The 12,254-nt window shown below is 35.3% G+C and overlaps 1 protein-coding gene across 1 annotated transcript in view; it reads left to right on the forward strand.

Moving 5' to 3' along the window:
• fdl (fused lobes) overlaps nt 1-12,254 on the forward strand; it is a 76,372-nt gene that overhangs the window by 56,266 nt on the left and 7,852 nt on the right. The gene's annotated exons all lie outside the window — the stretch shown is intronic.

Genomic DNA, 12,254 nt, shown 5'->3' on the forward strand with positions numbered 1-12,254 from the left:
TGGCCAATGTTTGGAGGTTTGGTTATATCTCACATTTTAACTTACGTTTTTTGGAATTTCAATAAATCTTTCATTTATTAATTCACTTATAAGTAAAAAAAATATAATATAGTAATGTAACGTAAAATTGCAATGTTTCGTTTCTACTGCTAAAAAAGGATAAAAATATACCGCATTAACATTACAAAAATGTTTGTCCGCCGAAAACTATTGAAGTCTATGCAGTGCATTTATTTGCACCATGGATTTAGTAAGTACTTCGTCAGAGTACCTACTAATTCCATGTTTTGCACAAACAATACAATGTGGTGTTAAAAGAAAATAAGGTGACAGGTTTAATTACAAAATAATGTCCTGTAAAATATTTTAAAGAATATTACAACGACCGACTACTTCTAAGTCATAAAATATATTAATTTCTAATTGAAATACTCATCAGTAGTTTGTTACAAATATTTGGCCCTTTGTTGGACCAAATGTTTATCCTTCCTTCGTCAAACAGCCCTGCCGCTCCTGTCACTCCCTCAACTGTGCTCGCCCCGCGACGCCGCCCCAAGGTACGTAAACATTCATAATTACGCGATTCTAGACCTTAATCCAAGGGCATAATAATCCCCATGCACTTATCCCTTGAGACCAATAAAGGCCAAGGAAAAATATTCCACTTTTCTTTGCCGAGGCCAAAGAAATACACCTTTTAATGTCGACTAATTAATTTTGTATGTTTTAATTATAGGATTTGTTTACTTTGGTACCGAAAGGTATGGTCAATGTACAGCACCTAACCTTACGTTCGATACAATTTACGTGTGATATATACAGTAAACCGCATATAAACTTGTGTATGTTGCGTAGATCTTTCTGTCACGGTAATATAGGCAAATTTGCAAATTCATTACTTATGTCTATTGGCTGTACACGACTTTGAACTATACGGTTTCAAATTTGAACTATACAGTCGTATTCCAATCTTGAACCGATACTGAAATGTTTGCATTCATTGGCCCATTGACCTGACGTGTTCGAAATTTGACAAATAAATTGATTGGCTACTGAATGAGTATCAGCAGCCAATCGAGTGATATTCGTGAAATTCAACGACCCAGTTTCCTTCCGTACTATACTAATGCATTTATGAACATATAGATTCACATATCTATGAGATATCCTTTTAATAAAAATTCCATTTTGTCCTGTCTTTAGGCGAGTTGAATAAAATCTAACTGATGTTAGCGAGAACACACTGGAAAATATGAGAGGAAGTAACATTTAAGGAGCTACTAATAATTGATGTATATTTGCAATTGCATACGATGCTTTCAGTAATCTACAACATAACAAAGGGAATATTTACCAACATATCCTTGATGCAATGCTTTCGACTTTGTATACCGTTTAAATATATTTAATTAAAACTGTAATTTCAAATTCACTTAATTATTCTGTTTTAAATTTTTTTTTAAATGAAGATCTTCTATATTAACTAATTAGCTAATATTCCGAATAAACAAGACAAGGTAAAAGCTTGTGAAAAAACATATTAACATTTCGAGATAACCATTGTAGGGTGCCTAGTTTTGTCGTTTTTCGCTAACTCCGCTATATGATAAAATTATCATAGGCCTTTTAAATTACCATTTAATAATGAGGTGAAAAAATTCAAGAGTCTCACGGGAATCGAACCGACGCCCCTGCCCTGCTATTTATGATTTTTAAGATACATAAGATATATGATCCTTTCTGTTCAGATATTTTGACAGGTTCCTATGGGATGTATCGTATTTCATTCATGTAGCTGTGGGTGGAAGGTTGAGGATATCATAAAGTATTTCTTAATATATTTGTGTACTAACTTTTGCCCGCGAATCAACATATTTCACCCATTTATGTGATTTCCAACACAAAAACTACCCTGTGTTGTGCTCCGTTACGTCCTTAACCTTACAGTGAATAAATCCCATCTAAATCGGATAAGTCGTTCCGAAAATTAAGCAGAACAAACAGACAAAATTGTAAATAAATGTTTAGGTAATGGAAACGGAACAATAATACTATATTATTGTTCCGTTTAATTTAATTTTGGGTGAAATAACTAAACACTGTCAACTAAATAAACATGGCCGCCCGACTTGGGTAATTTACACTCACTAAAGAGGAAAACCAAGAAGATAGCACAAAAGAAAATATCCAAATAATAAAAATTCCTTCGGCAACTGCAATCAAAGTTGCCAAAATCGCAATAATATTTCCCGTCCTTTCTTCAGGCCTTTGGAATCATAACTAAACTCGTATATCGAATACGCCTTCATCTGTCAAATTCGCCTTTCGATTGTCCAACCTACATATCCAAGGACATAAATAAGGGCTCTGATACACAGAAACGTGATAGTTTGATCATTGGAAACTTTTTTAGATTTTGTCCTTGGTTAACTTGATTTTTATGCTTACTTCATGTACAATTGTACAGTCGAGGACAGATAAACCTTGTGCTAGTGAGTTAGATGGGTGTCAGGTTTATCAAACATTACATTTGTTCCGTAAAATAAAAAAAAATGTTGTTTATTGTAAATTATTTTCTATTGATCAGCATCCGCCTACCCTTATCCCACTTTATGTGGGCTCGGTACAGAGCATAGCACAGTTTGTTACCGTCAGACAGGCGGCGGGTAGTAAAATCACAGCCGAATCTTCTGAACCGTATGGCTGCATTTTAAAACCCCTGAAACGGTATAAAGTCCTGTCCTACAAGACGGTGTTACCTATTTGGATGGCTTTGCCTGTCTGTTGAATCTTGAAGCCCTAACTGTAGTGTGTATGACATTAAGTTGTCACAAAGGCCGATTATGACGACATAAATCTTGCATTGCCGAGCACGATCAATCAGACTTTTAAACCGACAGCCATTGTGGTGCCTTCTTTGGCGGTTTTACGTCGCTAGTGTCCTTGGTTCGAATGAATTGTTGGTGGTCCAGTGGTTTAGACGCTCGTCTTGGGCTGAAAAGTACCAGGTTTGAATCCTACTCATGCCACATGAATTTTCATACCAATATCTATGATAACCACGATATTGATATCGTGGTTTTCATAGATCAACACTAGTTTCGAAGAGCTAAAAACAAAGAATGAAAAAGAAAGAATGAAAATTTGATTTGCAAAAGACATGAATAAATACGAAAAAGCTACTTTGTAATGTACTTAGATAACCATTTATCTAAGTACATTAGAAAATAGCTTTTCATTTGCAACTCACAGTAACATCGCTCATATTTCAATCTCATCCATAAATGCATGTTTGCTACAAATCGTTTCCCATAGCCTCATTCATCTTTCCAATCGCTAAAGCCTAGCTATATACATATATACTACGCGTATTACTGTCCTTGTGTACGTTTATAGCTTGGAATAATATAGTGCCCTCGGTACAGAATTAAGTCTCGGACGGAGCATTTATGTTGAGTATAAAGCTATTACAAGGTTAAAATACTTGTAACGGTCGATTCGACGAAATAAAAGTAATAAAAGTTTATTTGTAGAATATTCGATTCAATTAGGATTGTTCCATTATTAACTCTTCAACAGGGGTCGTGTCATCGTAGAAAGCTCTCAAACTATTGAACCTATTCTAATGTGTCTTTTTTAACGTGACGATAATCTCGTGTGTTGTGAGCCATGATTCAAAGTAATTATTTTTATGATTAAACATATGTAAGAAATAATTTTATAATATTGATGTGCACGTTAGCTTACAATAATCAGGTGTTAAATTGTTCTGAGGGTTTTAAATTAACCTACCTATGTCGTTGTGTCATAGAAAGACCTCACGCGAGGCAGCAGTTATCTTGATTGCATTATAAAATACACTGAGGTATATGAACCATAAGGAATACTGTAATGTCAAGGAAGTATAATTCCCAAATAGTTATTTCATACTTAATTGCAGTTACAACCTGATTTTTTATCATGATCATTTTGTATTTTGAATTACTAATTTGTAACTTGTCGACATGGGCAGGTCAAATTAACAGATGTCTTTTTAAATAGCATTTTTTTTAGAAATAACTAAAAAAACGATATAAATAACAAAAATATGCTTTGAAAAACAAACCAAACCACAAACCACCAATACAAAAAAGGCAAATTCAGCCCAATACCTATAGAACTGTGTTATGTACAAAACGTAATATTGGGTTATCGCATAATTTGAAATACCTTATTGAAATTATACCAACTCGATATAGGTGATTTTTGTGTTTACCACGATATGTTTTACTTTAATATTTATGATTTGCATTTTTATTTTGTTATTTTTTAAATTCTCTCCGAACGTTCAGTATATTGCTACGAAGTCGCTGCGGCCACGAATTTCCATACTATTTCGGAGAATTGGCCCAGAATATTTCTTTGCTTAGTCCGACCCACTTCAGACACGACACCTGTCCTAGCGTATGGCCCAGCTTCACAGTGGTCGAGTGGAATAGGCGAGACGACTGAGATGATAATCGAAAGTTTGGTATTTAAATAAACAGACTAATTGTCGTCTGTCTGTATTCACCTGTATATTTGACCTAAGACCAAAATCCATTACTTACGCGGTAAAACCAAAATGGAAAGCCCTGAAAAAATTCTTTCATAATGGAAACAAATAATGACATTACATTCTAATTTATTTGCATAGATGGCGTAATATCCAAGATTAGCACAAATAATTAAGATTTTTACAATTACTCGACCAACTCATCACTCTACTGATCCAATATGAACCTCCTGTCTTGCGACCGTGTCTCCAAACTGCACTCCAAGTTTAATTTACTTGTATCCGGTGCCTGCTTGGCATTTTGAGTTATTGAAAGTCTAGCGGGTTGTGGCACTGAATGACGGCGTGTTTTTAATTTAGACAATGATGACACAAGATTTTATGCGACATCGTGCTACGTTTCCGTGGGAATTCCGGGATGATAGTTGAAGAGACAGAAGTACAAATGACAAGAGGGTTGACGTCAACAATATTTTTTTATTTGATTTGGAATGTGAAGATTAAGCGAAGAGGTAACTTATGTACAGAATAGATGTTTGGCTATGTTTCCAATTACCTTTTTACGAAGGCGAAAAAGTAGGACATTGGACCCTGGCCTTCGACCTGGTGCTTCGCTCCTGTGGAACTTTAGGGATAAAAGGACCCTATGTGTTATTCCAGGTTATATTCTACCCGTGTACCAAATTTAAATAACAATCCGTCCAGTAGATTTTGCGTACATGAACAAATATACATATACACGTAAATCCTTACAAACTTTCGTATTTATAATATTTGTAGGATTTCTCAAATTCGAGCACAGTTCAACCAACAAATTGTATACCATCAACATCTTCATAAAGAAGTTCGCTTCCACATTTGCATCATAATGAAGGCTGTCCTTTCTCATTCATTTCACTATTTAAACAAATGTATACGATAATGTATTTATTCCTCAGCGAAAGCCGAAATGCGTTTTCCGGGCGAATGATTATGAAATGTTTTACATTCAGAATCCATTTTGTTTTTACTTCTGTTAATTCAATATTATATTTATTTATATAATATCTCATTTTCGACTGTGTGCAATACCAATTTCTCCCTCAGCCAGGATCAAGTCTTTTTCTCTCTCTTATACTTGTCTTATACTTCTGTCTACCCCGTAAGGGGTAGTGGGAAAGATAACCCAGTGTACCGCAGTCCTATGTCTAGAGTACGGACATGATCACAACTATGTAGTAAATTATTTTCTTATTAAATATTTCCAGAAATTCCTCTATTAGCTTTTTTCACTTTAGATGCACCGTCTTTATCCACATATGGTTCCTAGGATACTTTTTATTCGATTCTATGTACACCCAAGAACGGCTTCCGATGAAAGCATATGTCACGCGTTGATCTCTCTAACAACGATAAACTTGTTTTCTATTTCACTTCTAGATGTATACTTATCTTGTCTGTGGTTCGCCTAACATTCGCAGATATTTTAGAACCAACCCGATATCACTAAATTAATTAATCCAATCTTTCATCATTAATTTAATATTCCACATTAAAGTAAAGCAGGTCAATTGGCATAATTACACATTGTTCCAATCTGAGCTCTATTGTTCAGGATATAAAGGCGTTTCACTTGCGGTTATACGTCATACGGCTGACACTAACGTGGCCCAACGGGTGAAGCCCAATGATGCTCAATTATTCAGTGACATCGATCAGGTTTTTACTGCTTTAAGTAGGTATCACTTGGCCACTTGCAACGCCTATCACTACAGGTCAAATGTGTATACTCAACTAGCTTTTGCACGCGGCTTCGCCCACGTGAATTTCTCAGCGAAAGCGAAACAGACATGATTTTCATACAAACTTTCACCCCCATTAGGAATTTGGGGGTCGATTTAAAAAACATTACATTTTTATTTAGCACTTAATTTTCTTACAAATTTTACTGTTGTCCTTGTCAATTTCTATCACAATGCAGTTGTTAGGTTTTGCTTGCTGTATTTATTTTAGTGTCCGCAGTACTAACGCCACTTTCAAACGCGACACTTAGCAGTAACACTAAACTAGCATCTAGAACGAATGCAACGACCTCACTTTAAGCACAGGAATATTTTAGCATTTCTACGACAGACATGCGCTTTTAAGTGTATTGATGATACACAAATGTAAAGAGCCAGACAGACAAGCGCTTAATGCGCCGTGATCTCTATTTATAAGCATAAAAATTAAAACCATGATGTACTATGTCATAATGATTTTTAAGCGTAACGTTCTTACGCATAATGGTTTACGCATAACAATTTGAACCATAACAAACCTAACCTAACCTAAAAGTTAATTATGCCACATTTACCCGTATGCCATAAAAAAATTATGCCTTAGAACTATTATGCCAAAATCGTTATGCCTAAGAACAATAGGACATAATAATTTATGCAATAAAAAGTGACCCCGCCGCCATCGTGTGCACAAGATATTCCGCGATAATAATCTAACTATTATGCGAACCAACAACTTCAATTAATCATGAAAGATTATAAAGTGGGTGAAGATTATGAAGTGGGCGGGACACGTATGCTGTATGTGGTCAAAAGGGTGGCTACCTCTGGTGGATACCAGACGCCGCTGAAGATGACATAGACCAACAAGAAAATGGCCAGAAAGGGACAAGTGGAAGAAAAAGGGGCGACCTTTGCCCAGCAGTGGGACACAGAATCCTCCCACATACTAAATAAAAAAAACATCAACACTCGCGTATCGCTGTGATCGAGGCGCGCGTCTAGTGCGACTAATATAATACTCATATTCCCGTTGTTTCACAAAGATGCAAATAACAATACAGCGTGAAATGAAACCATGTAAAATTTTAGCAGTAGTACTAGATGTCAACAAGTAGTTTTAAAAGTCAGATGCAATGCCTTTTGGCGACTTTAATAAAATGTAACAAGGAATACTCGGAAAGAAACAACCTATTCGAACGAACATCAGTCTGGAATCCATATTTTTGACGTTTTAATAGGAAGCCAAATTATCAATGATCGAACAAAGGAGATTACAATCACTTCCGTGTTACCCGATTACTTCTTCCTACTTAAAATTCTTGGCGTCGTAGTAAAATATAAAAAATACTATTAAACTTCTCCGTGTTGTATTTTGCGCCCAGACAGACATAATCCACAGGGTTACATAAGTTTGCCAGAGTCTGGAACATGTCCCATACAGAAGTTTTAAACCCGGCTATCGGTCTCTGTGTTATGAAGCTGATGCATGTTTGTTCTGGGCTTTAGGTCGCAAGTGGTCTATTTTTAGGGGTCCTTAACTCTTAAAGCTAAAAATGGAACCCCTAAAACGGATCACTGTTGAGTTGAGTTTAGTCTATTAAGAAACTAAATTCAAGGCAGACATTTTACAAAAATAAATCCCCTATCGAGATTAAGTGATTAGTCCTGCTTCTTTTTAGTTACGCTCAGTTCGCTTTTGAGAGCTTTGCATATTTTCTAGCCAGTGTCGATCATAACCTAATCATGTCTCAATAAGATATTAAGTGCAAACTCAGCCAGGTCCGGGGTAAGTTCGACACCGTTTATAACCCTCCAGCCACTGCATCATAAATAGCCCACGTCACCACTTGAGCGAAACTTTCATTTCTGGGCACAGGTTCTCAACCTTTACGGGAATCATCCACATAATTTAAGGCTACAACAGGTTATATTCTACGACAGACTATGCACACACTCGTCCTTAGCCAAATTACATTGAAATTCTATTTGACGTAATCCATTGCGAAAATCCATTAGGATTACGTCAAATACATATAAACCAACCAACTAATATTATAAAACGTAAGGTCGTTACCTCTTCACGCTTTATCTACTCATCCAATCTTCTTGAAATTTTGCATGTAGATTAGAACACGATTTGAAATACACACGGGCGGAGCCGCGGGCGAAAACTAGCTGAGGAATAAACATCTTTATACAGATGTACACATATACACTCACAATATATTCTCTAATCTAATCCAAATTTGTAAACATAAAATTAATGTTGGAGATTTCTCTCGTTGGGAGCCAATATGTGTTCACTATCATCTTGATTATCACATTAATGCATTGTCATCAGAACCAAAGATGTATTCTAAGTTTAATCTGTCCATATCGAACGGTTGACTATTGGGTTAACTGTTACTTGTAAACTCGACCCACATTAACTAGCAAACTAACACACAAACTACAAACAACAATCTTGTAATAAAATTCTTTTAATATAATATACGAACTATATAATTACAGAAAACTATAGACGCTAAACCGACATTTTGAGAAACTATGACCCAAGGCATAAGGCTGCATACTTTATGTTTCCTTTGCAAAAATTCCGCCATCTTCATTGTAAAGCCTTCCTTCCCGCCCAATTTGCTGGGCACTTTTATGTCGACTTTTCTTACATGTTTACATAATGTATGTACAGTAAAAGCTTGTGAATTTTATTAAGGCATTACAATGTCCTTTATAGAGAAAAATTGGTTACTATATGAACAAAATTTCTTGGTAATTGTATTATTATATCAAAGCAATAAAGTACAAAATGCAAATGTTTATTTTACAAAGATTACGACTAATGTTGGTTACATTAGTTGCGAGTTTGTTTAAACTTTTACCGCGATTTAAATTAATGGCAATAAAAGATTTGGTTATAAAATATTTTATGGTACGAACTCTTAGTAACGTAAGTATAACTACTTACCTATGAAAAATTGTATACTGAGAACATTTCTTACAACGAAAGAATAAACATAAAAGGATTTTGAATGATCTCATGAAATGAAATATTCAATTAACGCTATGTACGTATAGATTTTTGCCAGCTACATTCTAATATGCGTCAAAGTTGTACTTTGAAGCAACTAACTCCTTTTTGTTTACTTGTTTGTGGTAAACTGGCCAGTATTTTTCTAATATTATAATAGAATAGGCTTAATAAAAAATATATTCAATTTTGAATTTGGAACTCTGCTGACGTAGGTGTCTCCGCCATCTTTCCTACGTGCATCATTCATGGCCCTTAGTGGTCGGACGTGTCGTCAATTCGTCATGCCTCTCCTGACCACGCTATAAACTGACCGTCATATTTTATTTATACCCAAACACATACCTATTGAGAAACTTTTAGAGTACCAAAACATATTTAGTAGAAAATTATTTCTAGTCAGAAATATATAATAGTAGGTGAACCCCGCGGTTTTTCATTTGTTGTAATTATTATCCATCTAGTACTATCAGTAGTGACCGTGTGGCTTAAGAATAGGACCACTCCATCTCTACCTGTGGATGTCGTAAAAGGCGACTTAGGGTAAATTAGAGGCCTGTATCAACCTGTGCCTCATACCGACAGGTGACGGTTTTCTTTTCACCAACAATAGCATTCCCAAGGAGGGTTGACGTCAGGCAGGCTGCCGGTCAGAAAAGTAATGCCAAATCTCTTAAAATGTATGTTAATATTATTAGAGGCGATAGTGCAGGGGGTGGATACAAATATGGCAAAAGATTGAAGAATTGTGGAGGGAACCCAGATGATGGCACAAGGTAAGGCAAATGATGATGACAGTAGCGCCATCTACTTAATAAAGCGCCATTGACTAACTAGACTTATTTGACCAAATCCTACGGGAATCACGTACTTTCGGTATAAAAACCTATGTGACAAATCAAGTCCTCTCATACCAAATCAAGCTACCTCAATACCAAATTTCATAAAAATTGTCCCAGCCGTTTGAGCGTGACTATTTAAGTTATTCACTAGTTTACTTGTGGCCAATTACGTGTCGCCATCTAGTGGAAATGGCGACAATTAGTCGTAAAAGTCCTCAGATGCCATTATGCGACTAGATTTAAGTCTGAAATAATATAGCATTCATTAAAGGACACAATGTTTTTCACCGATAACTAAAGCATAAATGTGTTTGTTCCTGTCGGCTCACATATTTCATAATTATGCATCTTAAAGTCCCAAAGAGGAATTTGCATTAACAAGCTATGCTTTCGCGGCTTTGCCTAAATATTTACTTAGCAACATAATGCAAATTGTTAACGCTCCTTGCGTCACATAATATTAATGACAATACTTTAGATAGTGTGGAGTACCTAACGTTAAAATCAATTCATTTATATCCCATCAGTGCAATACTGGCTAGTATTGCGTAACACCTTAAAAATATTCGTGTAAGTGACGTGCTTTAATTTTATTAAAGTTATAAATAGGATATAATACTTTTGTAAAATTAACTACATTTGTAATACATGTAAAATTTTTAAAAAATAACATTTACTCCGCTGTTTCTCTTCCAGTCCAGCGCAGATTGTTAAAATCAATCGTAAGAAAGAAAGAGCCACGTATCCCTACATTAATTTAAAAGAACCGGAAACCGGTGTCGGTCGCATCTGTCTCTATGAACGCGATAAACTCAAAAACTACCGAACGGATTTTTGTACAATTTTCACTAATTGATGGTGTTATTTCTAAGGAAGTTTTAGTTGTTTATGGTTTTACTCTAGCTAAGCAGGGTGAGCCGCTAGTAACATTAAAATTCTTCTCAAACATTTTACGGTGGTAGCAGTCTATCACTAATAAGTAACTATACAGATAAAAGTTACCTTTGAGTCTTGTAACTTTAGGGTCTGTCAACCCCGTAATAGATAAAGACGTGATGCTGTAAATTTATTATTATGCTCAGCCTGTAGAAAATAACAAGGGAAAAGTTAAAATCAAATTATACATACTTCAATCGATGATCACAAAAAATATATAAACAACATTTACCAAACAATTAAAAAATTAACGATCAATCGGCGATGATTATCTCAATTAATATAAAAGCAAAAGTTACATCGATCACGAAACGATCAAGTCCAGAGAAAATACAATTAGCTTCGCTTTTGTGTAACCAATATTTTATCTTATTGTTAATGTACTAAAATGTATTTTGCTTTGTCAGTTTAATCCTGGCTGAGGTCAGTGTATTCGGACATAAAAAATGCAACAGACTCCGAGGCTCTTAAAACAATTGCTTAGTTACACGAAATTATTATGCACAAACACAAATAGTGACGCTATGTAGAAGCATTTGCATCGTCATAAATTTAGAGGGCTTTATCCAACTTAAACTAATGTATTTCATTCGCAATAACTTCTAATAATCATTAATATTTGTATGTCTGGATAGTGATTCAATCATGATCAAAGGATGTACAGAATGCACTTACATACATATAGTCAACAGTATGTCTACTATAATATACATTTCAACATACTCGTAGATGAATGTCGCAAGCCAGCAGATTGAGACCTTCTTCAAAATAATTTCGCTACCAAAAGGTAGCGAAATAATTCGCTACTAATACTAATAAAAATAATTTCGCTCCGTTGTTTTCCGTAGATATTCCATGGATAAACTGACGTGTGTTGTGTTCTGCATTGTCAAAACAACGGAGCCCAACTGAGCGATGGGATCTTAGGCAACATCAAAAAATGCTTACAGTCAACCGCATGTCAAGAACTCTTTCTGCAAAGATCTGTTCGACATTTAGAAAATAGGACTTCGGAAGCTAAGTCCATGCCTAAAGGTTCCTATAGTTCCTTACAGAAATGTTGACCGATGAAGCCTCGGGCAAAAGCTAGTTTCAAATATATATTTTTTTAGACACATACATTTAATTGTATATTCTATTATCGGAATTCC

Source organism: Plodia interpunctella, chromosome 18, assembly GCF_027563975.2.
Source record: "Plodia interpunctella isolate USDA-ARS_2022_Savannah chromosome 18, ilPloInte3.2, whole genome shotgun sequence".
In the NCBI taxonomy this organism is placed as follows: domain Eukaryota; kingdom Metazoa; phylum Arthropoda; class Insecta; order Lepidoptera; family Pyralidae; genus Plodia; species Plodia interpunctella.